Source organism: Tympanuchus pallidicinctus, unplaced genomic scaffold (genome assembly GCF_026119805.1).
Source record: "Tympanuchus pallidicinctus isolate F22 unplaced genomic scaffold, pur_lepc_1.0 scaffold1, whole genome shotgun sequence".
NCBI classification, from domain to species: domain Eukaryota; kingdom Metazoa; phylum Chordata; class Aves; order Galliformes; family Phasianidae; genus Tympanuchus; species Tympanuchus pallidicinctus.
This window is the reverse complement of record NW_026294618.1, coordinates 60,126,604-60,153,324: the sequence shown is the minus strand read 5'-3', so window position 1 is coordinate 60,153,324 and position 26,721 is coordinate 60,126,604. Positions and strand designations below refer to the sequence as shown.

Sequence of the window (26,721 nt, the reverse complement as noted above, 5' to 3'; positions counted from 1 at the left end):
TTATATTCCATCTGTATCCTCATCTATCTCACACATGTCTAAATAACATGACTGATTCATGCATTATTTATCTGGTGCCTGAGACTTTGCTTGTCAAGGAATGCAAACTGGAATTTAAAATGTGTCAAGATATATCTGGCAAAGCAGGAAATGATTTGGATTACTCACTAGCATCAAAAAGCCTTCCATGTTGTGCCCACAAAACAGGACTCTCTAGCTCATAATTACCCCCTGCTAACTCATTATTTGTGTGTACATAGTGTGCAGGACAAAGCACACAACAAAAAGAGTCATCAGATCCAACATTTTATTATCATTCTGCTCCACTCTTCTGTCCAGTTTTGATTCACTTTGTGAAGTATATGATTCAGAAAATAAATAAAGACCTTTGTTCTCTGTTTATCTTCAACAGATGAATAGATATATCTTCCATTTAATGAGCCCCCTCATGGGGATCTTTGAATTAGTACAGATCTTATTTTTCTTCAAGTTCTGCAGTTCTGAAAATTTTAGATTTGCCCATTTTCCAAAAGCAAAAGATGGGTACAAAATGTAGAAACTAGTTACACAATTTGATCATATCAAGCTCCATTAATTAAGAAAATGATTTACAAATAATTTCACTAGCAAATCTTACTTTCTTTTAAGAAAAACAAATATTATGAACAACTAAAGAGTTATTAACTTTTTACATTTTTATATTGTTCATTTTTACTAACCTTGTTTCAAATATTGGCCAATACTTAGTCAGCAGTTAAGAGTAGGTAGCTAAGTTGAGCATCTTTTTTTTTTCTCCCATTTTCTATCTTTTCTTTTCTGCTTGTTCACAAAGTAAGATGAGGATCATGTATGAATGATAATACTACCTATATACTAAGTTCATAAAAAGCATATTGTACTAAGATTTTCTGAATCAGTTCTTCCACCCCTCCTCTTCCACAGTACAACTGTTACCAGGCTCAGAATATCGCCATTTAAACAGCACAGGAAATAGTGTACCACAGGAGATGTCAGTGACTGTCTCTGTAAACAAGCTCCCAGCAGTTTTGATCTTAGCTTATCAGCCACAATAGCAGAGGTCAACACAGTTCGTTACTGATATGGCCATAACCTGTATATACAGTGATCTCCTAAGAAATTCACTCCCAGATATCCATTCTACTCCCAGATACCTATCTCATTTTATAAAGGCTTCCACAAATCACAGAAGACTGCTCACATTCCTCAAGTTAAAAATATCCTGGAAGACAGAGAGAAAAAAAATTCTTCAATTTCTGACTGCAATACTTCTTCAATCTCTTGACATTCGTAGTTGAACTTCTGATTTGATGGAAGTCCACATTCTTTAGTCTGAAAAAAATTACCATTGTGGTTCAAGACTCACTGAATGTTCCTAAACATTTGATGCAGGAGGATCCTTGCAGAAGACCAGCAGATCTGGAGGATGGCAGGAGAGGAAAATGAATGAACTTTTATGTTATACTAAATAAGAAGGAAACAATACGCACCTGCAAAGAACAACATTTAGTGAGATCCTTTTCTTTACAGGAAAAGGTAAACGGAGGGAAAAAAAAACATGGCTCCAGAGAAACATTTATATACATATCTAGGATCATAGAAAGGTTTAAAAAAAAAAAAAAAACCTGAAGCCTAGTAAATAATTTTAAAAGGAGTTCATACTCCACTAAGATAAAAAGAGATACTATGTAAACTAAAAGGTGGGGATGTGGAGAGGTGTAAGGTTCTGCTTAGGCTGTGTCTTCCCCATGTGACTGATCTGCACACCAAGGCTCTCTCAGGCCTAAATTCATATGCATATAATTTTCTCTTTGCACTGGTTTCCATGGGAAATAGGCTCACACCCAGGCCAGAAGGCACCTTGGTCCAACTCAGATTCTACATCTGGACAGTTAGAGGACCAGGGCCTGTGGTTCTCCACAGAGCCACCCAGGAGTAGTGATGAATAGTCTGGGCGGGGGGGACAAGATTTTCTCAATCTATTTGGAATGCCCTCCAGCTGCACACAGGTAACATGCTCCTGTTACTAACAAATGAGATCAGTATCACAGGTCCAGGGTCAGAAGGGCTTGATCCAAAAGCAAACAGGGAGAAAAAGAAATGAAGAAAATAAAAGCTGTGAAAGGGATTTTTGACTGGTTTTGTTTGTTCTTTATATTGATATTTTGGCAATATTTATAAGAATTAGAAAATACATCAGTGCAACAAAGAGAATGGAAAGAAGGAGCTGGCAAAGAGCAGTGTACAATGCAAATCACACAAACATACCAGACTAACCTCAGAAAGCCTCACACATCCTCACTCTAGTGAGGCCTGGAACCTGGGTAAAATAAAGCTGATTTTAGATAACACAATTCCTTATATGTCTTAAGTTTCATGATATTACACTGATTTCCATGCTAGAATAAAAGACATATATGAAATCATAGAGCAATTAAAAAATGACACTAAGATATGAGGCACAACCCGCAGATGCTACCATCTTATTTCTATTGCCACTACCTATCTGATGAAGACTAGATGAGTTCAGTCCCTAAAGATTGCTTTTATTTCCCTGAGCAGGAAAATATCAACAAATATACCAAACAAATAAATCTTCTTCCCAGTACTATAACTTCCCAACTCTTTTATCATTTTTAATAATAATTTTATTTGTTGTTGTTTGGCTAAGTATTACAAGTACTGTAATTTTACATTTACTCTAAGTCATGAGCCATAGCAACTGACTATAGCTCTGATTAATGTCTCAAATTAATTCTGTTGAAGTTCCCACTGCAGTTCACTCTGCAGTACCTGAGCATTCAGCACCATCTCTGGCCAGATGCATAAAGTACAAGCTTAAATTCAAATAAATAAAGATGCCCAGAATGAAATTCACAGGACTAGGGAGAGATTAAGTTGTCATGAAGATTTATAGGCAAAGACCCTTGTTCATTTGGAACATGAGTAGCATCCAGAAATGAAAGAAAAGTGAAATCTGATTTAACTTGCTAAAAAACATTTCTATAAGACTCTGTATGATGAAATTACACTTCCCAGTTTGTGAGTTTGTTCCTCTTTTATTAAAGAAAAACATTAAAATCCTGTTCTGTTTTATACATATCTTCCTTTTGAAGAATGGCAATACTTTCTACCTTTAGATTAATCTCATTATTTAACAGATACAGTATTAAGACTAGACATGGAGAAGCTGTGAGGAAGAAATTGTCACTGAGATTTGAATCCATAATTCCTGCATGATTCCTTACCATAATGAGCCAAATAGAAACCACAGTTCTAAAGACACATTATTACAGAGTAAAATACAGGATTTGAGCTTATCATCCGAGTGGGAGGGAAAGAAAAAAAAAAAAAAAAAAAAGCCTCCCCAAGTCTTCCTCACATTTGTATAGAAATTCCTATAGTCCAATTTGCACCCATTGTCCCTTCTTCTGTCTGGGCATTGTTGAAAAGAGCCTGCCCCCATCCATGTCACTCTCACCCTTTAGATATTTACAAGCATTGATAAGATTTCCACTCAGCGTTCTCTTCTCCAGGCTGAACAGACTCAGGTCTCCCATCCTTTCCTCATAAAGGAAATGCTCCAGGCCATTTAAAATCTTTGTGGGCATCAATCTACTGAGCTCTCTCTAGGTGATTCCCATCTTTTTTGAAATGAGTATTCCAGATGTGGGTACAGTCACAGTGATCACCTCCCTTGACCCTGGCTCTTTTTAACGCACTCCAGGATACCATTGGTGCTCTTGGCCACAAAGATACATTTCTGGCTCATGGCCAATCTGTTGTCCATTAAGACATGTACGTCCTCCTCTGCTGAGCTCCTCTGCAGCAGGTCAGCCCCAAACCTGTAGGACTCTAGTCTTGCCTGTGTTAAGCCAAATCAAGTTCTTATCCACCCAATGCTCCATGGTGCCCCAGTCTCACTGAATGGCAGCACAGCCTTCTGGTGTGATAGCCACTTCTCCCAGCTTTGTATCACCAACAGACTTGCTGAAGGCTGGACTCTATTCCTTTATCCAGGTCATTGACAAAGACATTGCATGCATTCAGACCCAGCCAGCACCAACCCCTGGTAAACACTGCTAGTTCCAGGCCTCCAACCAGACTCTGTACTCCTGATGACAACCCTCTGAGCTCTGCCAGTCAGACAGTTGTCAATCCATGAATAAAAATATTACAACAACCTAAATCATAAAGAATTCCGCATCAGAAAATTTATTTCTCACTTATTTGAATTTAAATGCATCATTATTATGTTAAGCATCTAGGCATTAAATGCCAGTGAATCAATCCACTCCATTTCCCCAGATGTCCCAAAGACCCGAAAAATAGATCTGAGTTTTCTTCCTAATACTGTGTTACTCCCTTTCAAACACAGAAAAGGCTTTATGTAAGAACCACAAGCACATACAATGCCATATATTCACCAAGTTTTGTTCTGATTTTTATCTTAACTAGTTCCTGTGTTTCTTCCATTCCTTGCATGTTCTCTTAAGATATAATGCAACTGACTTTGAATAGAATGACTTGATTGTAGAAGGCAAATCTACATATGCATCCTTGAATACCTGAGGTAAGGGGATTTAAAACATCAGTGTTTAGAACTTACTTGGAATCCTGATTACAGTCAGCTAGCTTTACATGTCATCCACTACTGCAATGGTCAGATGTCACTTGTGACCCAGCCTCTAGATAATGACATTCTCCTCTTTTTGAAAGCTGAGGAAGTGTTATATGACCATGAGCTCATTCTTTTCTCTCTTTTTATCCTCTCAGTTCCCTGTATGTTATCCAGCACCTTCTTACTGTTTCTAATTCACTCAGTGGGTTCTGTGAAGCTTTTACTCATTCTCCTCCACATCAGCTTACCCTCATTTGTGTCATCCCACTCCCATTTTCCACACTGCCAAAAAAACAAGGTCTTCATTCCCCATTTCTCTTTACCACTGCCCCCATCTCACACCCCGACTTCTGTGCAACCTTATATTCACATGGTTATTTTTATGGATCTTCAAAATAGACAAAAATTTTCCCTTTATCCTAGACCTTGCGCACCTTCCCTGGGAGAGAGCAAGGAGGAGAGAGGCTGGGGGAATCAACTTTCAGACAGCTACACCTGAGGTAGTAATATCAGGAGAATTTGAGGTAGGTGGGAAGGGTAACTTCTGTCAGTGTGCATGTCATGTCTTCCTTCAAGTGGGTTTTTTTGCATCTTTTCTGTCTTACAGTTTTCATAATCTTAAGTCCCCGCAGGGCAAGGGATGGTAGGAGACATCATATCAGAGCTCTGGCTCAGTAATAACTCTATGGGAAATGTATGAACTGTATATCATTCCCTTAGGGTATTTCCTAATTACAAGATCAAAAGAAAACAGTATGGTATATGGTGTGCTTCTCATCAGCTCCTCAGTACTGATTAAAAACAGAAAGGCTATGTGTTGCTTAAAAGATCAGTTAGTAAATCCTTATTACTGCATTGCAGTGACAGCTGCCAAGCTGGTGCTATTGTTCTAAGTTCAGTGACTTCACTAAGAGATCATCTGGCCCATATTTCCTTACAGCTGGGTTCTCTCTTAATTGGCTTTGGATATTTTATAGCAGTGAGCATTCCTCTTAGAAATCAGTCTTTCAATCATGGAATTGATTACTAATGTTGAGATTAACTCTACCTTCATTAACATTGGTACAAAATCCAGACTAAATTTGACTCTGTAGTTCAGCTGTGTACAAGTGTTTGCAGATGAGACTGGTCTTCGGCTGTTTGTTTGGGAGAAACAACCTAAACAGACAGAAATCTTATCTCTAATGATAATAGCAGAAAGACAGAATTCATTTTTGGCATTTTCAGTTTTTATCTTTTCTTACCAGTTGTTCAGTGCATATGAGAGTAAGCACAACAAAAACAGAATTTAAATGCCCTAATCCTGAAGAAGTCACGCGTAGCTCTTACTGATGTCTCCTACTTCTGTCACGCACAATATATACTCCACTGGCATTTCACAGGATTGTATGCCAGGACTGAAAAGAGAGACCAGTCAGCTTTGCAATCAGTATAAGTCATTGAAGTTCCACTGTATATAATACTCTTGCAGCTGAGTGAAAAAGGCCTTCACCTTCAGAGAAGACAATCTGTAGCTGTTATTTATGAAATCTTTGTATAAAAACTTAATATTAAATCATGAAACAATGGCAAGACACTAACAACCAGGCAGCAAGAGTACGATCTGAAAGGAGAGCATGACAAAGCATAGACAAACATGTACAGCAGATATAAATGTTTCAGAGCTAAAAAGCAAGTGCTGCTTCCTTAACATTTTTTTCTGTCAAAATGTAATTAAAGTATAGTAAAAAATGTGTTTAAGTAATGCATATAATCATGTCTCTAGCTCTAGATATTTGTTTGAAGTGATAAAAATAAAGACATTCCCAAGCACTAATGTTGACTAATCTATCTGCCCTTAACAGGTAATATACCTTGATCAGAAAGAAAGGAAATGGGCATTTTTCCCAAATCAGACAGTGCATCTGTCAATGCAGTCATGAGAAATGAGGACCACAAGAGTATTAGCTGTGTACAGAATTCAGAATACAGACTCCGAATTAATGTGAATGACTAGAATTAAAAATATATTTACATCTGCAAATAATATATCTCCAGCTCCAGAGAGATCCTTTGACCACATTTCTTGAAAAGCCTGTGATATTGTTTGCATATTATTCCTCAGTAGTGGGAGAAATTACAAGCTTTAACACACATACCAGTTTCTTGATTCTTCTTTGGAGAGACAGCGGCAACATTTGCAGCTGTACCTCGACAATCTACTCCTACCCAAAACATGTACTCTCTCTAACCTATAAAGACTCCAAAAGATTTAGTGAACAGAATATGCACTAAGCTACCTGAAGATATACTGTCACTCAAATTTATCTCTCCTTCTCAACACTGGCAGAAGAATTTGTTTTCCCTTTGCCTTTTTTTCCCCATACTCTAAATGGAATGCATCCAAGAAGGTGGAATTAAAAAAAAAAAAGAGTTTGTAAAGAACAAATGAGTAAGTGAAAAATCACAGCAGATCCTGGCTTGCTATTAACTGTGCATGTTGCTTTACAATGATGGAGGATGCTCCTCAATGATCCTTCAGTGAGATATTCTGCTTTCCTTATTTCTCTGCCTTCTATTCTCCTTGAATCAGACGCTGACCTAGAAAGACACGTATAATGTGCCAATTGGGAAAAGCCTTGGAAAGTCTACTTTTCACTCTCAGAATTACTTCTGATCTATTACTTACTATTGGGAACACATTAGGATGTGTATAGGATCTACATAACTCATATAGATCCTGTTCTGAAAATGCAGTAACATAATAGCAGAGGCACTGGAAGGAGTGAAGATTGGAATAAGAGGTACGAAATTAAATAAAGCTATTAACATTAGGATGAAAAAAATTATCACAATATGGGAATTTAAACTCTAAGTTCTGCATTAAATATCATTCATAGCCTTATTCTAAATGCAACTACTCCCTTCCTATAGAAATCTTCCATCTGAGCAGCATGAAGAGAAATCTCCAGTTATTTTTTGTTTTCCTTGTGGAATTCTTCCCCTCCATTAGAAATTTATAACTGCTCATCCAATGACTCCAAAGTTAGTTAACTTCATTTATTGAAAACCTGATGAAAGTGCAGTATGAGAACATCAACCTGGCTTGCTGATTAGCCAAGCAGTCCTCATCTCCAAGGGGAAAAATTATGCTAATAGAACAAAAAATTCAGATAATCTGAACTATTTTTGATAACAAAAGGCAGGTGAATAAGGAGAGTTCATTAACTCTGTAAACATCTCTGATTACTCTTGGGATATTTGATTAGCTCTGTTTTTAATTCACGTGCAGATAAAGCATCACATTTCTATAGTGGCTTATATTACCAATGGAAATACTGTGATTTAGTGTTCTTTTCACAGTAAAAATAATGCACAATGTGTCCTTTAAATGGATTCTGTTCAACATAGCTTTTAAACAAATATTTAGATTAGCGATGCTATGTGTACAAAACAACAGTATACATTTCCTATATTTCCAAAGTGATTATTGAAATATCTATTTAAACAGGAACATTTCCAAGAAAAAATATGCATTACAAAACCAACCCCAATCCAAAGCCACACAAAGACAGAAAGCTTTGTACTGCTGCCCAGCACACACACATTCCCTGGACATCATATGGAGTGCAAACAATACCACAACTCATCCTACCATGAATCCCATTGAACAACGTATCAACAATCAGTGTTGTACCACCCATGTGCTGGAAAGTGAGAGGTTGGGCACAGAATGTTGTATTGGCTTCTACTTGTTTGCAACTAATCCAAAAACATCTTACTAGATACCTCAAGGCATGATAAAAGAAATGATGAAATAAATAAATAAATGGTGAAATAAATAAACAAATAGACAAAAGATGTTCAATACCTCTGGGTTTCTTTGTTGCCTATTAATGATACCTGTGGCCAGACAGACAATGCAAATAATATCTCAACTCTATCAATTTTCCATAACAGGTAATGTTTCAACACAAAAGCACAAGCAGCTATGAACAGAAAAATGGATTGGGGATTTTTGTTAAACACTTATCCATTTTTGAAAAAAAAAAAAAAAGAAAAAAAAAAAACCCTAGACATCCAGGATAGCTTGTTTTCCCATGAGCCAAAGGCATCAGCTCTTGTCTTTCCATGTCATCTTGCTATCAATATGCTGTTGCTAGGATGTGAATGTTTCCATGGAAATAAGTGAACTCTTCAGCTTCACTAACAGCTCTGTTACCTCCATCCCTTCTCTCTCCTTCCTGTTTATTTTTTCTTATTTCTGGAGCCAATATGGAAATGGAACAGAACAAGATGGCCAAATCCCAGCACAGCCCAAGGTATTCCTTATGATTTCCCACAATATCACTGATTATGGTCTCAGACATAGTTTGAGGCTGCTTTGTTCTATTTCAGATTTCTGGCATGGAGAAGAGCACTGCATCATGTTCAGAAAATGGCCTTAAATCTGAAATGGAGCAGTGTGTTAAGTGCCAGCACTCTCTTTCTTCTGACGGCCTTGCCGGGTCTAGAAGAGTTTGGGAGGCAGAAGCTCTCATGCAGATGCTCTGCTGAGGTGGAGGCCAGGCTATGATTGCCACCTGTTGGGTATGGTATTGCAATTGCAGGGCTGGCAGCGGGGCTGGAGCCTGGGAAGAGGAATGAGTATGAGCAGTGCAAGAGTACATGCAGTCATCTATGTCCTCCTGGTCTGCAGGGGGCAAGGATAACTACTATCATAATTATTCTAAAATAATATATATGTTAAATATTAAAAATACGGATAATCTATCTCCCTGACTGAGGTCAGGAAAAGGCACAGCCAACGAGGCAGCTGGTGCCCCAGACTGGCTGAACAGATTCTGTATCAAAAACCTCCATGCAACTTTCCATGCTTACTTCCTTTCAGAGATGACTGTTTTCCTGCACAGTTTGCTCGGTTCTGGTTGGCTGTCCCCACAGCCTCACACCTACCCTCTGCATCAACAGCAAGTGTACTTCCTCTCTGGGTGAAGAGGAATCACCTGGGGCACTCACTTATCCAGCATTCAGAGTAGATCATGTTTCAGTTTGGTTGGCAGGTGTCAATTATTGTTTGACAAGCTACTCAAACAGACAAACATTGTGTCAGTAGTAGGTGTCAAAAGACAAGCAGTTTCTTCTCTTCTTCTCTCTATTTTTTAAAGGAGGAAAAAAATCAGAAGGAAGTTCCTATACTGAAAATCTTGAGGCAACTGACATAAAGGGCCAAAGCTCTAACTTCTGGTTCTCCTCTTGCTCTATCATCTATAGGATGAAACAGAGGAAGATATAAACGATAAAGAGAAACAGAAGTAACCCTTCTTGGCTTGCTGCTGAGTGTCTTAAGTACACTGGGAGTAGCAGGCAGCACCATAAAGTAGATCTAAATCCTGACCACATAGCCAACAAAACTTCAGACTGAGTTGCCCTGCTACTCCTTTCAGGAGACTTGCAGCCCACCTAGATGCTCAGTCATTACCTTCATCCTGTCCAATTAGTTACCCTTGGTTCAATTTTGAATATTTTTAGCTGAAGGGTAAAATCAGAAGGCAGATGAAGGTAAAAGCTGACATAAGAATACTACGCACACACACAAAAAAAATAAGAATAAGCTAGAAATTTTTATTTCACATATAAGCAGTTCTAGATAAAGCAATCAATGAAATCCTGATCTTCTTTGCTTGCATTCATCAGATGACTTGCTAGGAAATAATATATGCCTTTGTGGTCTTCATGCTGGTGGAGTCCAAGGGCAAAGACCAGCCATTCAAGGAGGGAGACTAAGAAACTAAATAAAATAGAGATCTCTATTCTAGGATGGATAACGTTGGTCAAAAATGAGAGGTGCATTTACTCTTTTTTCCCCCCCATAACAGAAGGGAAATATATCTTCAGTGACTAATCCGTGAACTTTCTACATCCTATACCTTCTATCTCAGAATAGTTGTGTTAAAAATTGTGCTAGATCATTAAATACACTGATTTTTGGTTTTGTTTTCATTTGTTGATGATGTTTTGTGTTTGTTTGTAGGTGAGTTTTTTGTTTTACTGTTTCTGTTTGTTTTGTTTTAGGAGTCATGTATAAATATTACTGGCACTGAGTACTTTGTTTGCCCAGCAGCTTCTGACAGCACTCCTTGATTATGAGACATTTGTCTTTAAATTACTCCATTTTCTAGACAGCCACCTTAGGCACAGAGTTTCCCACAATAACAAAAAAAAAAAAAAACCATCTTTATGAGACTAAACTGTTAAAATATTAATGGCCTGTTACTGACGTTGAGAGTTTGGCTGCTGCCTTGCTTTCTGCAGTCACTTCTGCTCAGCTGAGACACCCCCAGTCAGAGGCTTATCACAGACACACAGTCTGAGCTCTCCTCAGTACCAATAAATTTATCTCCTGTTAACCACTGCCTTCTCTTACTTTGATAAATTTGCCTTTGCACTGAAGATGGTTTCTAATGCCACGTTGGAAGTTGAAGTGTTTTTCAGTGGTTCATCTCAAGAGGCCAATGCATTAAAAGTACATCAGATTCAGACCCACATTTTCATTTGAAAGTACTGTTGCCCAAGTTGCAAAGTTAGCACAGGTGCTGTGACTGTTACCAGTAACAGCAACACTGATCTTACCTGGCCACTTGGCAACATTAATCAATTTCTCATAGGCACTTGCCTTTGCAGTTAGCATAAGGCTGTCTATTATGACAAACATCTCCTGAGAATTCAGATTTATACCATCTGCTATTGCATAGCAGATAGGTCATGATGAAGAAAATGTTGATAAGGTAAGTTATATGATGGTGAGGTAGCACATCATGCATAACCAGGTTGCTAAAAATCTGGAAGTGCAGATGCAAGATAAATGCGGAACACTCTCAGAATTGCCAATGCATTATGTAGTTAAATGTATTTAGATCCGTTCAACAACTTAGTAAAATTTTATATGCTTTCAGCCAATCTGATCTGAAAAAAAGTGGGTCAGTTTAAGATGTTATGTAACTCACACTCACAGGCAGCCATTTATAGTGCAGATAAAACTTACAGGCTGAAATCTGGTCTAAAATCCTGCAATAGACTTCGATGATCTTTGGAACTTTACAATGGAATCAGCAGTATTGAAGCTAGGAAGAAGACGACACTAAGCACTAAATTTTTGAAAGGAATAAACCAAAGGCTTATATTACGTGACTAAGCACTAGCTACACATGAAATTCAAATGCAAAAAGCACCAACTTGTCTCTCAAGTCTCTTACCTTTTTGTCAGTACCAGTGATTTTCAGGGGGCAATGGATATCGCTTGACAGTAGATTAACAATGTGAAAGCCCCTCTGGGTCCTGAACAAACTTCATACCCCAGCACAAGAATGCTACTGGGAAAACAGTTGGGAGAACCCAAGGTTGTCCTCCTAGGCAAAAGATAACAAGTGAATAGCAAAGCAGTTACAATACGCAGTTCCCACAATGCAGTGCTGCTCCAGATCACAAAATAGTTTCAAGCAAACATGATGATTGCTTTCAGCTACCACTCCACCACAGGGCTTAAAAACACTTTGACTTTCCATTCCAACTTGCAGTTCTCATCTTTCATCTCCGGAACATGGTGCTAAAACATCTCTTTGTGAACTAGCAGAACATATTCACAAAATTGTCTGAAGGTACAAACAAAACATTTTCCCTTTGGCTTCTCCAGATCTGTGCCATGTTTTCTTAGCCCTCTTAAAACAACATCAACAGAGAGAGAGAGGACAAAACAGTATGAGATTTAAAATTAGTAGTCTCAATGAATTTAGATCAATAAACATTAAAATTACCTCAGTACTATCTTGTAGAATTTGCACAATATCACTATGAATAAAATCGATATTTCTGCTAGAAGTAGTAATTTCAGTGTTGAATAAAGAAAAAGTGGAGGCATTAGCTGAACTATTTGAAACTTCATTAGTGAGCAGGATTATAATCTTTAAACCAACCAAGAATTTGGAAAGGTTTAAAAAGGGAATACTAGCACCCCAGCTCAGTTAAATACATGGTCTTATATCTTCTAATGTTCAGATTCATGCAACCAACTAAAAAATTCCCTTAGTTTCTTACTTATGATTGGAGAATTAATTGCAACAGTTTTTAAATATTTTTAAATGTATTTCAACTTAAACCACGTTTAAGTTTATCAATGTTTATCAACCTCAGTTTCACTTATATTTTTGCCTGTTGATGTCAAAAAAGCTTGAAACTATTCACAGTACTCTTATTAAGAGATGGAATAATATCAACGTGAATGAAGATAGGCCCAAAAAATAAAAACAAAAAGAAAAATACAAAGCAAACGTACACAAAATATGTTTCTACTCTACATTACTTTCAGCATTAATTTGTCTTTCTTGAGTATTTTACTTCCTGCAGTCAAGCTAGTTTGTGCAAGATAAATTTTATGTTGCTTTACTGCCAAGCAGCCTGATGTGCATTTATTTGTTTTCTGTATATTTACCTCTTACCTGTTTCATTTCCTCATCCAGGTGGCCACTACCTAATAACTCATTTTATCTGTATCTATAGATATTTATGTCTTGCATACACACAAGACAGTTGACTTCTTACTTTTGTTGCTGCTAATAAAGCTTGTTTTCTTCAACAGCTTTACTCATGAAACATCTTTATTTCACCAATGAGAAATGTAAAGCTATACCTAAATAGGAGGTATGGAATATCAGAAAATCTGGACTGAAGTTTAAATTGAGCAAGAACCAGCACGTAACATGGTTAAGCATATGCTGAATGGAAGATTTCTGTCCTTTCAGAGCACTGAGCTCTTCCTCACATTTGAAAGCTACATTATAATCTGCATTAATTTCCCAGGGATTCATCCCCATCACTTAACATCATTTTGGCAGCATTTGAGAAGTGATTGTGTATCACGAGGACATAGTATGGAGAAGAGATAGGCTTAGAAATCTTGTTGGTAGCACCAAATTATCAGAAGAAATTGCCTCTGGGCCAACAAGGCTGGCTGTTGGCCCAACTCTGATGGCATCACTTACAAGTGGGAATGGCTTCGGCAGAGGTGATGTAAGGAGTTCCCACAAGCAACAAGGCAGCATCAAGTGATCATAAACTAAATACTTCCTTTTCCCAGGTTATGGCCCTGGAAAGTCAGGTTAGCTTATGAGAGAGCTGATGAGGAAGAAAGAGATGGTCATGATGTTATTCTGTTCAACATTCTCTCCAAAGAAGCTGCTCAGCTGCCCCTGTCTTGGCCTTCACCCCATTCTCGACACATTTTTCATTTTATCTCACAGCTTTCATTTTTTCTGTCTACCCAAGGCAAGCTTTTTCATGCCTTCTCAGTAAGTGTTTTCTCTTACCCTACCCCTCACTATAGTGGTCCCTCTCAGCCCGTGTGAGGACTTTCCAAAATGCAGTATTCTAGAGTAACTCCACAGTGCCTTTTAAAAGGCACTTTTTAATTAATCTGAGAATTACAGAACGGTCGTTGTACTCTGCAGGACATTTTCAATTCATTGTTACTCCATAACTAAGTGGTATAACTGGGTCTTCCTCTGTAATTTCCAAGTGATGAATTCCAAGCTTGTCATGGCAACTCTTTTTATTAGTTCCAAAATTCATGACACTGAGTTTTATATAATTAGATTTCATCTTATTTCTAGCACTATACCCTTCAGGCTCATCTAAAATCCTCTGTATGAAATTGCGCTTCCTCCTTGTTTTCATGCTAGGCACAGTCCTGTTCTTTCAGTAGCCTTCCACTTTTTACCATTTGCCCTTACTCAAAATGTAGTTCTGTAAGATAAATAATACTGATTCACCTTATCTTTGGAACTAGGGAAGGTTGGAATTAATCTTACTACACATTTCTTCTGCTGCTAGTGCAGAATTAGCTGATTATGGAAAATTTTAAGCAGTTCTTCTATTCTGTAGAACTGTTTAAAATACAGTACTCTTCATTTGGAAAAATAAGATTTGCTTGATGACTAGAATAGTAGAAACATCTCAGTCTACCCTCTGCTCTACTTGCTACTGACCTTCTACATGACCTCAGGCCAGACAACTCATCACTGGAGATTTCAGAAAAGGAGAGACAAACTTTCAGAAGTGAATTCTGTACATTGAGCTCTGTCTGGAGGCTGATGTTGATGAACTTAGTATGTTCCCAAGGCTTCTTCCAGTCTCAGATATCTGTAGAATAAATCTAATCCTCTGTACACACATTTTCATTCCACTCAGGTCTTTATTATTGTATTTACCTGTAAGCTCTCATGATCAACAAATCTTGTTTACCTATTTTTGGTGCAGTAGTTTACATGCAGACCTATGTGAGGCTTTTAGGCCCTATATTTCAGCACAACCATTGCTCCAGCTCCTGTACAATTGACATACTTTCTATAGGTAACATAAAGTGAATGTAGATTAAGATAAATAGTGTTTTCATAGACTACTATACAATACTGTACTATTTCAGTGAATCTGGAGTTCTGATGCACTTCAGTCACCAGTATCAGTTTATCTACAGTGACTCAGATAATTATTATGTTTCTCATAGCAGTTCAATAAAAAGCCTTATTGTATGATATAAGTTCTTGCTTTGAAAGACATCTTATCTGGATACTGTTGGCAAGTTTGGCTTTTTTCTACTCTGCATTCTATTATTAGTGTAGAGGTTAGCTCTTGCTTTTTATCTGATTCAATATAGTTTGTAAATTGCTTACTGAATGCAACCTCTGGAAAAAGGATATTAAAGATGAATTAGAAGCCAAGATAGAATGTAAGCAAGAATGTGGCTTGGTAGTTTAGTAATTTGAGTACTCAAATTAAAGCAAGCAGCCCAAAGTTCCCTTCTCTGGTTTGTGTATTCTAGCTACTGTCTATTTGATTTAAAATAGGCAAGTGTCTGATGAAACAGGAGTTCCAAGCTTTTTATCTTCCAGGTAAACATCTTGAACATGTGGCTGAAGATCAGATCATTCCTTTTAGCTTATGTCGCTAGTTCCCTTTGCTCTTTTATGAGTGGCTCCATAACCTGGCACCTGGTAGCATTTTCCTAAGACAAGAGCAGAATTACTGGACAAGGAAAAAATTGATGCCTGCTTACAGGAGGAAGGGGCCAGTGATGGTAGGTGATGCAGAACTCCACATACGTGTTGTAACCATGGAGCTCTCACTCAGCAAGAGAATGTCTGCTTAGAGACTGAGCAGCGGTCACTGCAACTTGTCTGCTACCCCAGCAGTGTGATCTGAAATTGCTCACAAGATCAGACTTCTCAGTCTAGACATGTAGAGGAATGCTTACAGTGGCATTTTATGTGGACTTCCTTTAGTTTACAGTAAAGTAGAAATTTCAAACTGTCTGTAGCAGCACCTTGGCAGAGATAAAAGCTGCTAACAACGTGGGGGTAGCAGTCAGATGCCAGTTTTATTCAGTATTCTCTGGTTGCTGTCAACAGGGGTGGCTGCAAGGACAGTAAGCAGCAAAGTTCAACCTCTATTCTTGATTTAGGCATCTGTAATTCTTTTACAGCTCTTACAGCAACCTGGCATTACTGCAATTTGTACACCTCCATACAGTATAATCTCTGAATCAAGCACAACACCTAATTATAGTGGCCAGCAAGTCTTCCTTTTCCCACTTTTGGGAAACATATCACAGCCAAAGAAAACTGGGCTTACAGGTGTTTTACAAAAATCAATCAGAAAAATCAAACAGAATGACGTCCTTTCCATCTATAATTTCTGCTACATTAAACAGACTACAAACACTGAACTGCCTGTCAAAAACATCAGCTTTCTCTGATATTAAAATATGAAAAACAACAGCAAATATCTCAGCTGAAACAAACTACTAAGTCTTTATCTTACGTTAGAAAAATATCAATTTCAGATAACTACATGCACTTAATTGTAGAAGCTTAAAAACAGATAAGTATTTAAAGCAGTTTGACATGTAGACAAATAAATAGTTTGCAAGGTTATCAGTTTTTTTGTTTTTTTTTTTTTTTTTTTTAAACAAGTTGCTCTTGCAATGAATATAGAATATTATTTGTCTAGCCTTCTTTTTGAGTAGATTTCAAAGCAGATCTCACAGTTTTCTTTTCATATTTCCTTATCGTCTAGATGTAACGAGGTAGCAATGCACATCTTACTTATGAAGATGCATTTGAAGGACTTTTAGCCTTTGTTATCACACATACCAAAAACCTAATTTGGCAAAATTTTTATAAAAGCTATAATTCATTAAAAGCATCCATTCTTTGTGACAGCTGGAATGTCTCAGAGATGCCTGGTGCTTTGCACAGCAATTTACAACTTTTGGCAAAACTAAGCTGATTTCCACAGCTTTATGTATCTTTGAAAAAGGATGGAAGGTTATGGAAATATAAAGTAAAGAATAAAATTAATGTGGGACAAACAGATAAACCTATTAGCCATTCTTGAGGAAGCAGTTAGAAGAGCTTGATTTCTATACCCAGAATTCTACTCCACTGAAAATATTTTAAGTATCAAAGTATTACTTACTAAACTTAACATCCTAATTTAATTATATATCTCGTCCATCTCTACTGTTCTCTATTTATTAATATAACTGAGTTTATGCTGCATTCTTTGCAGTACTAAAATTTGTGTTTGTTTATCAACGAGTAGAATGCCTTTGAGAGCTCTTCCCCTCTATACAGCCTGGCTCTCAAGCTCATGAATTACTACAACTGAAGAAATATGAAGTCTAATTCCCTTAGAAAAATCAAGGAAACCTATTAATTTTAGCTGGTATGTGGAAAGCAGTTATTTTAAACTCAGCTGAGACAAGTCCACAATACTGCCTGAGGCTTTGTGCTTCTCTGGAAATAATAAATGCACCATTCTACCATGAACAAAAGTTTTGCAGAGTGTGATACTGTTAGTTAGATGTTACCAACTGCCATCAGCTAATTACTGTGGTGAAGGATAGATTCAAATCTGGTTCTAAGTAATAATTTCAGTAAGCAGCCTTTCCTTGGGCTAAATCAAAGGAAGAAATAACTCCCTTGACAATATAGTGCAGTAGCTACATGAAGCAGAGCCATCCAGTGCTCAGTGCTAAAGGTGAGTATTGAGAACATCAAGCACAGGGAGTGGCCAAGGTGATGATTTCTGAACCTTGAAAATTGCAGTGATTCAGCACTGCTGTGTTCAAAAAAAAAAAAGTAGTTTAGCCTGGAAGGGACCCAAGGAGGCCTTCTGGTGAAACTGAAGAATTACAGCAGGGATTACTTTGACAACTGACTAGGTTGATCCAAGCCTTGTCCCACTGTTAATTATATTGCATAGCATTAATCTTATTACATCCTTCAAATGGGAAGCATGACACAGTCGAAGAACAAGCCAACTGTCTTGGCCTGAGAGACAGCAATAATGAGTTCTGGTGCTGAATGCTTTTATAATTTTTCTCCAGTAATCTTACATGAATGCACTTTCAATGTGAAAATTTGCTTCCTACTAACAAAACCCATATGAAAAGAAGAAAAAGATGACATATTTTTAGTCTCCTGAATAAAATGCCGTAAAGCATAGGGCATAGTATCAGTATTTCTCTTTCAGATGTCACAGTGTTTAGTTTAACTCTTTTCAAATTTTTCCCCATGTGGAAACTGCATCCCCTGCTACCAGAACAAGGCCCATTACTGTCCTCAAACAATGCTTGGACTGAAACTTCTGGGAAGACTGAACCATCAGTATCTAAAGTCTATTTGCTGAAGAAGAAAGAAGGAATCTTTTAATTTTCCTTACCATTTTTCTCTAAACTGTATATGTTTGATGTCATAAAATCTTCAGGCATTGCATATGAAAATTAGAAGTTGGAGACAAAAATCTTTTAAGGTAGTCTATGGTTATCTCTGTTTTTGAGCAACATAAAACCCTACATGATGGAAAACAGGTATCAAAATGACTGAATAGAGGAGGAGAAAAAAAAAAAAAGATTCAACCAAAAGCAACAGTAAGAACAGAAGCTCTTCTAACATATGCCTCCCTAATCAGGATTAGTTGTTGATTGATTATGGGTGGGTTGCCCTCTAATTGAAGATCCCATGAGTTCCCTAGGAAAGGGAGACACTGCACCTCAGGACCAGAGAATTGCTTCTGCTCCAGAGCATTACTCCAAGATCAGCTTTACACTTTGATACATTATGCACTTTAAAAAGAGATAGGCTATTATATTATAAATCAGATATGAGATTGGACCTTTGGAACAAAACCAAGTATCCTCCCTTGACCTGTTTGACATCCTGTGTTTGATTCAAGCCTACATATTAGGCAAGGCTGAAACAAGAATCTCACCATACTGAACGTAGTAAATTGATATCAATTATACCTATGATTAGGCTACTTAAGTGATTTAGTGATAGAGGTAAACTACAAGAGTGTTCCTTCCCTCTTGTTGCGGTTTAACACAGCAGGCAGCTAAGCACTGCACAGCTGTTCACTCACTCTGTCCTTCTCAGCAGGATGAGAGAGAGAACTGGGAACTAAACAGAACTCAAGGATTGAGATAAAAAGCTATTTACTAAAGACAGAAGAGGAAGATAGAAACAAAAATCCAATCATAATTATATAGTTACATACATATATACCCACAATGCAATTACTTGCCACCAGCCGCTCAGCTAATAATACAATTGCTCACTGATCAGTGCCCCACTAGCAATGCAACATCTCACCACTCACTGATGGATGCCCATAAGTGAATGTGTACATAACCACTGAAGTATGTCTTTTTCTTAACTTCACTTTTTGTTTAAATGTAGGAGTCATATTTAAGGTTAACTTCTTAAGGTAAAATATTTTGCCTAAGATCAGGGGAAAGTTTCAAGATGGTTTCTGGAATATTGGGAAACTCAGCATGTATACAATGATCAGAGGAGCAGCACTTTGCCAGAGGACTATTCTTTTCTGATCTAAATCAATAATGTAAAGTAAGCCACCTTAATCTATGTAAAGCAAAATAACCTAGAATGTGTTTGCTGTATCTTTAATAAAGAAAATAGTTCTACTGACATTTTTCTAGATGGAAATCCCTGACTCACTTCGTCATACCTCATGGTTTCCCAGTCATCTAATTTTCAGCATCAGTAAAGCTATGCCGATATAAATCACTTGAAATGGTTGCTCATATATGCTGCTCATCTACATATGCTGTAGTGGTTAACATGTACATATCATTTCCCACATTACCTGACAATAACTGCTACTGTTAAGTCTGATAGAACAATGTTTTGAGCGCATAAATACTACAAGTGTGTAGTTTATTTTTAGAGCCAGCCCTGATTTTAATTAACCTAAATCATGTAGTTTAAATAGGAAGTGAATGCACGGATAACTTTCTGGCTGAAATGCAAATCAGGAATTCATGTAGTAAGATCACAGCTTTCTCAGCATTCATAGAACATGTGTTCAGGTTTGATTTTAATTCTTCAAACATGACAGCAATTCCAGTAACATTAAAAATTAATCCATCACTGCCTTCTTTGTTCAACACTTCCTGAGAAGAAATCCAGTGAGGTAAAACTTATAGTCCTAAATCAGTTGGTTTAGGTTTTCACAAGCTGTGAGACAGGGACAAAGAAAAAAAATTAAGAGCTCACCTTTCCTGTTTGAACATTGAATACATATTTTTTTTATTTTTATTTATTTATTTTTACAGCCCTTAGATTCATTGCCTTTTGATGCCTTGTCTCACTAGTTTTCTTAACAAAGAGCACACACCTATGAAGTTCATCCAGGTTCAATGTAGTAAAAGACAATACTGAGCAAAGACTTGGTGCAGCTTTAACAACAAAGGTAACTAACTGTCTGACTGCATGAATTATGAAAAAGAGAAACACATTTCCACTTCAGGAACTCTTTACAATGATAGTACTAGCTGCATATGTAAAGTAAGCTAAGGAACTGGATGGATGGGCTGTTTGATTGTGCACCATCGCTCAGGAAACTCCTCCATCCTACAAACACCTCCTGGAAGCACATCAGCCTGAGCCCTTAGAGTCAGTCTCAATGGTGCAAGACTCTTCCAGCCTCAGCAGTCTTGTCTGAGCATTTTCAAAGCCAAAACTACCTAAGGAAATAAACATTCTTTCACATCTACAGTATCTCAGTTCATAACTGACACTGAAACTGTGAATAAGGAATGGTTCTTCACTGTTACATTCATTACAATACAAATGTCCTGCAGCACTGCCTTGAAATGCTGGATTTTTTTATTTTTTTTAAACTGCTACAAGCTTGAAGATGTACACAAACCAGAAAATCTAAACACTGGCATCTTTTCAAAGTCAATAAATTAAGTTCAAATTTGACAGTAGCATGACATCAGATTAATCAGAAAACAAATTAAAGGCCAGCAAATCACTGTTAAGAATGCACATACAGTGGATGGCAAGCTGGCAGAAAAAAAAACATCATATAAAAAGATGCTTTAATTTCAGAAAATGTCTTCAGACCTACTATTATAACATTATATATTTAAAAATCATGCAACTCCATCCTCAATCACATTGCCTACTGCTAACTGTGATGCATTGATAGAAGAGGCATTGACATCTGGAAATATTGCATTAAATACAGAAGGGTGTTAAATGTGTTTCAGATAGGACACAGCAAAATAGAAAATGACTACAATACAATTCTGTTACTTACAGCTGACAGTTTATATATATCTTATAACTCCTGCGATTTCTTTTCAAGTACAGTTACCAAGCTCAAAATGAGCAAAAGGACATTTCTCTCATTGCTAAATTACTACTGAATGCTGCAGATGTTAAGAGGTTGCATAGGTTCAATAAGGATCAGAAAAAAAATAAGTCAGAGTTAGCAAATGTGAAGATACCCTTCCTGTTTTGTCAAATCCCCACGTGAAAACTGAGGAAGTCAGAAGGAACTCTGAGAAAAGACTGGAAATGGAGGCTCTGTGGATGCTAAAACATACCAGAGCAAGATGACTGTGGTGCAAACTGGTTATGATTCCAACTTTTTCTTTTAAAATTACAATGAGAGGTGAGGCAAGGAAAAAGAAGCCTCCTTTTGCTCTATGCAAAATTGTTTTTTTTTCTGAAAATTTTCTTGGGAAATTAAAAGAGTCATTTGTTATATATAACTAGAATGATACCAAATTATAAAAACTGTGGAATTCGATGAGAAAAGGAATTTCTGTTGTGTTTCAAAGGGATTCTGCACAGGCTTAGAAAACTTACACAAGAACAAGTTATTTCAGGAGACAGGAAAAGTAGCAAGTTAAAGTGCATTACTGAAATTCACACTATTGGGTAATTTAAAACCAAATTGTCTTTCAGCTTTTAACATTTTCCTGAAGGCCAGTTTTGTGGTCAAGACTGAGACAGAGAAGGCAGTAGGTATTTCTGTCTTTTCACTGTCCCATGTAACTAAGCCTCCTGCTTCCCTCAAGAGAGAGCACACTTTTCACTTAGACCTCTTTTTGTCATTGAGGTAGATACTTGTAGAAGCATTCACTGAATCTGGCCGAGGACATTACGGACAACAATTCTATCTCACAGGAATTAATGAAATTAAAGTCTGCATTTATTTTGCATATATTTAGGCATGTAACAGGAGGCATCTGTGTTAGGAATTTCAATGTCCAGTGTAGTCCCCCTTAGATACAGTCATCAGAATGATAGAGGATACATCCAGAGGGAGAAATTCCTCTCTCACACAGAGCAATGTACTTCCCACTCTGCCACTAGCTATCATTCCTCCCCACTTAGCTTTGTTTTCTGTCCTTCTAATTCATTCTGCAGGGCTTGGACATTTTCTTCAGTGCTATATTGTGATGGGCTAGGATAACAGCAGGTACAAAAAGAGAAGTAACACCATAAATTGCTGCGCTCTTATGATATCCAAATCCCAAAATAACACTTTCCTAGCAAGACCTAGAAGGGAAGAAACAAGTTCACTAGCTTGATGAGTTATTTATTAAAGCCAGATCCTCAGCTGCTATTAATTCTTCTGTATTATAGTTGAAGGACTGTCTACCTTTGCTTTATTTTTGCTTTTGTGCTGTAACCCTAAATCACTTCTGATGGTACAATGCTGCACCGGCTGCTCGTGTTTTGAGAGCTCCATCAGAAAAGCACTGACTAATAAAGTGGGCTATCGGAAAGCACAGATCACTGGGTTCTCTGAAACCAGTTTTGTCACACTTGCATATAAAAAGCCTTTATTTATTTAAAGAGAGCAGCCTGACTTCAGCCCTTCTTCTGTGCAAACTGTTAATTCCAGAACTAATGAAACTTCAAGGTTTTGGCAATCCATCCACCCACAATGTGCCATATCAAAGGACAAACTTACAGTGATGATCAGTACACTAAATTCATATTCTAATTACTGTGCCTATTCTACTTGATCTTAGAAACAGTGAATGGGCTGCAAAGACATTCCTGCATGACAGATGAGATCTTTACAATAGTAGAATCACAGTTCCTGCCTCTTAGACTTCTTTTCCTTTCTGCTTCTCAGGAATTGTAGAATTGAAAATTTGTAATTTTCAATCTTGAACAATGATTTATCATTCTCCCTTTAATTATGAATGATTTTAATAAGCAAAAGACTTCACACTTCCTAAAGCTATATTTAACCACTACAATTGAACAAGTTCAAGTGGTCTTTTAACAAAAAAAAGAATACTTTTATCCAAGAGTAATTTGATGAAAGACATACACTCATGAAAAATTATGCATTCAATGGGTAATAACCATTTTGTGTGCTTTCACTGTACATGTCACCTGAGGATTGCAGAACACTTCTCAAATGCCTATTGAACTTTACAATATCCTTCTGAGATACATAAAAGATGTAATAGATGCTTCAGCTCCTCGCTAAAATGCAATAGCTTCCAGAGAGAACCTAGACACTATCTGACAGTATATAAACACTTGAAAAGGAAGTGAGGAATGGCAGCACATAGGAATGGAATAAAATAAAAAAGATTCAGGAAAAGTTTAATCTGAAATTCTAGGGTGTTATCTTGTATCTAGAGCCAATGAATCACAAATGAACGCAAGATTGAAAAATCATTTTTCTCTCATATTAAGCAACTAATATTTAGGTGTCAAAAGTGCCCAAAGGCTCCTTTCGAAGTATGGATGCAGTAACAATTTTGCCAAAAAGCACTGTTCATTGTATCTATTCTCAACTTCCTGTGGCATTTGATATCACTATATCAAGCATAGCTCCTGTACGACCTTCCAAACTTGTGGGCCCTGACATGACAGCAGAAGGCAATGTGGCCCCATGCATCACTAACTAGGTTTGAAGGGCTTCTCGTTGCTGCCCTCCTTTCTCCTTGGCAGCCCCAGTCCATGGGACCACAGCTCTGGTGACATAATTTGCCACAACCCTTTGCCCTGGTGGCTCCACACAGTCATAAGCCAAAGGAAGATATTTGCCCTACAACTTGAAGATGAATAAATCCTTGTACCAGGCAAAATACATTCTCCCAGATAAAGGTGCTTGACAACAAGTCTTTCTCTATTTCCTGTTGCCCAGTGCAGCTCCACAGTTTCCAGTAAATTCTATCTTACTCTAGCAGTATCAGAGCCAAATTAAATTCACAATTTCCTTTCTGATTGATTTATATTAGATAAAGCTAGAAGCATCCGCAAAAGGACAAGTTTTACTGTCAGAATGCAATACTAAAATTAGCATACCTAAAACAGGCAAGAATAACGTAGCACAGACTAATTTGATGGGCTTGAAATGATAGCATATAAGATAAAAAAATAATTAGGAACTGTTGTAGTTTCCCTTGTTTGTTCTTAAATTATCTATCATGCAACTTTCCACTGCATTCCCCATGTGCTTAAATCAGGCAAAAATGCATGCATTTCTTCACTCTCTTAATTATTCCAGAGAAAGAAAACATCAGTCACACTTCAGAAGTGACAAAATATCAACTTAATACACTACAGCTTTTCTTTTGGAGAAAGAAATTAAAACATTTTCTAAAACAATTGTAATACTCTCCATTTTTTTATTTTTTTTTTTTTAAATCTTTTACAACTCTGACAACAAAAAAAGAAAAAGTATTTTTTTTCACTTAAAATGCCAATGTGCCTCCACAGCTCACTTTCCTGTTGCTAGTTGCTGCTAGCATCCAGAATTTTTGTGATAATTTAATGGTCATCTTTCTATATCTCCTACTTCAAATCACTTCAGCAATCGCTAATTGATGAGAAATTACAATTGCTTATTATATAGCCAAGTGTGAAAGCTTCAATTGAAGTCATTTTCTTTCTACAATTGCGTTGTTTTGGAAATGAATCATCTCCCATGTTTTCTTTTTAGTAACTGCATGCTACTTATAAATAAGCAGAAAATAGAAAAGGAAGGAAGAACGTACAAAAATCAGAAATGTTTATTTCAAATTTTAGTTTCTATGACACTTTAAAAAAAAAAACATGAACGCAGGACACATAGCCCTTCATCCTGCTATAAGTAGTACTATTATCTATCCAATAGAAATTTGAAAACTATGACTTAGATAAGTTGTGTAGCTGGCTCTGTAATGCCTTTGATAAAAAGGCTTAATAATTCACTGAACAGAGTCTATGCATATTCACATCCATTCACTACACAACTATCTAATGGCACCTTGAATGCAATAATACATCTTCATGTTCCTCTGAAATCCTAAGCCACACGGCATCAATATTACTACATGTTCATAATTTGTCACTTGCACTTCCTTCAAAGAAATAAGCTGAGAAGGTAAGCCTCTACTGGGGAAAGAGCAAACAAATAGAAAAACTCTTACCTTCCAGCAACATCTTATTTCACTAAGTTCATCATTCAAAACAGAGTAGCAAGACAACAAGGCTACCACTCTCTCCCTCTTTCCTCAGCCCATAAGCTGGAAAGCCACTGTTAAATGAAGAATCAACCTAAAATAATTCTGCTTTATAAGGCAACAAATAGAAGAGTTAAGAAGTTTAAGAACCTTCCTTTAGAGTGTTATTTAGAGACACAATCCTTCTAAGTTGTAACATTTAGCTTTTAATAAAGATACATCAAGGACAAATGCATATAAGTAAGCTCAGAGAGAGAAGTGTTGTGTTTTCTGTCATAAATCTAAACTGAAGCTTGGGAGACTACATCAGCCTCTGCAGCAGCCAATAACACAGAAATGAAAGAAAAGAGCTGCTTACCTTGGGAAGGCCTCCAGTAGACAGGAACCTCCAGCAAGAGGCTCTTGCTTCCACTGCCAACTCTTAAATGAGATCTGGGAAGGGGTGGATCCTGGCTCCACCCCTTCCAGTCACTCAGGTGCACTGCTTGCACCTGAGCTCCCCTGGGTTGGCCCTGCCTTCCCACCAGGTGCTCAATCACTATTTCAGGCCTTTTCTTAGCATTTCCACTACACTGAGGTTCCTATGACTGCATCTGGTGTAGATGAGAAGCCAAATCCTGAAGCTGAACAGCTTATGGAATCTTTTCTAGTATGTGTCTTCCTTTTCTGTTGTTTATGTTTTTTTTGCTTAGTTTTTAGTCCTGCTTCTGTCTTTCAGTTTATATCAGTTAAGTGCAAGTTTTAACGCATAGTTCTTCAGTACAGAAAACAGGCAGTCTTTCAAACCAATTTCAAAAGAATCAAGGTATACTGCCTGCAGTATGAGTGCACACAAATATTTCAAGGAGTATTTTGAGTATTCATCATCACAGAAGACAAATTGGGCAGGAAACAACACTTACTGTCATGAACTGGCAAACAGCTGACTTTTATTTACACCAGTTAATACTTACTGAGAAGACAAAGGAGAGATTAATTCACCTCATAATATCCAGTTACTGTGGAAAGCTTGCAAGGAATTATCTCAGTCATCTTTGTCACTGGTCCCTTTTGCAAGAAATGTTGAGGACACTGCTTTTGTGATTTGTTTGAGTCTCTAAAATTTTCTCCTATAAATCACTGTAAATATGTGGAGAAGTGTGGATCTGCGTATGCTGAAGAGTAGAGAGATAAAGTCTATGAGGAAGCGTGCTGAATTTTTATTTCTCATCTCTATCTTGTGCTTAACATTCCTAATATGAACATGTGAAGGGCTCAT

At 37.2% G+C, this 26,721-nt stretch overlaps 1 long non-coding RNA gene across 1 annotated transcript; it reads right to left on the bottom strand.

Annotated features, from left to right (window-relative positions):
- Nucleotides 1-293: 293 nt before the first annotated feature.
- Nucleotides 294-25,846, bottom strand: LOC128079284 (uncharacterized). The gene is made up of 3 exons (XR_008206061.1): nt 25,822-25,846; nt 11,875-12,027; nt 294-1,437 (listed from the first exon to the last, which is right to left on the bottom strand). It is a non-coding gene; the product is annotated as an uncharacterized LOC128079284 (long non-coding RNA).
- Nucleotides 25,847-26,721: the final 875 nt, after the last annotated feature.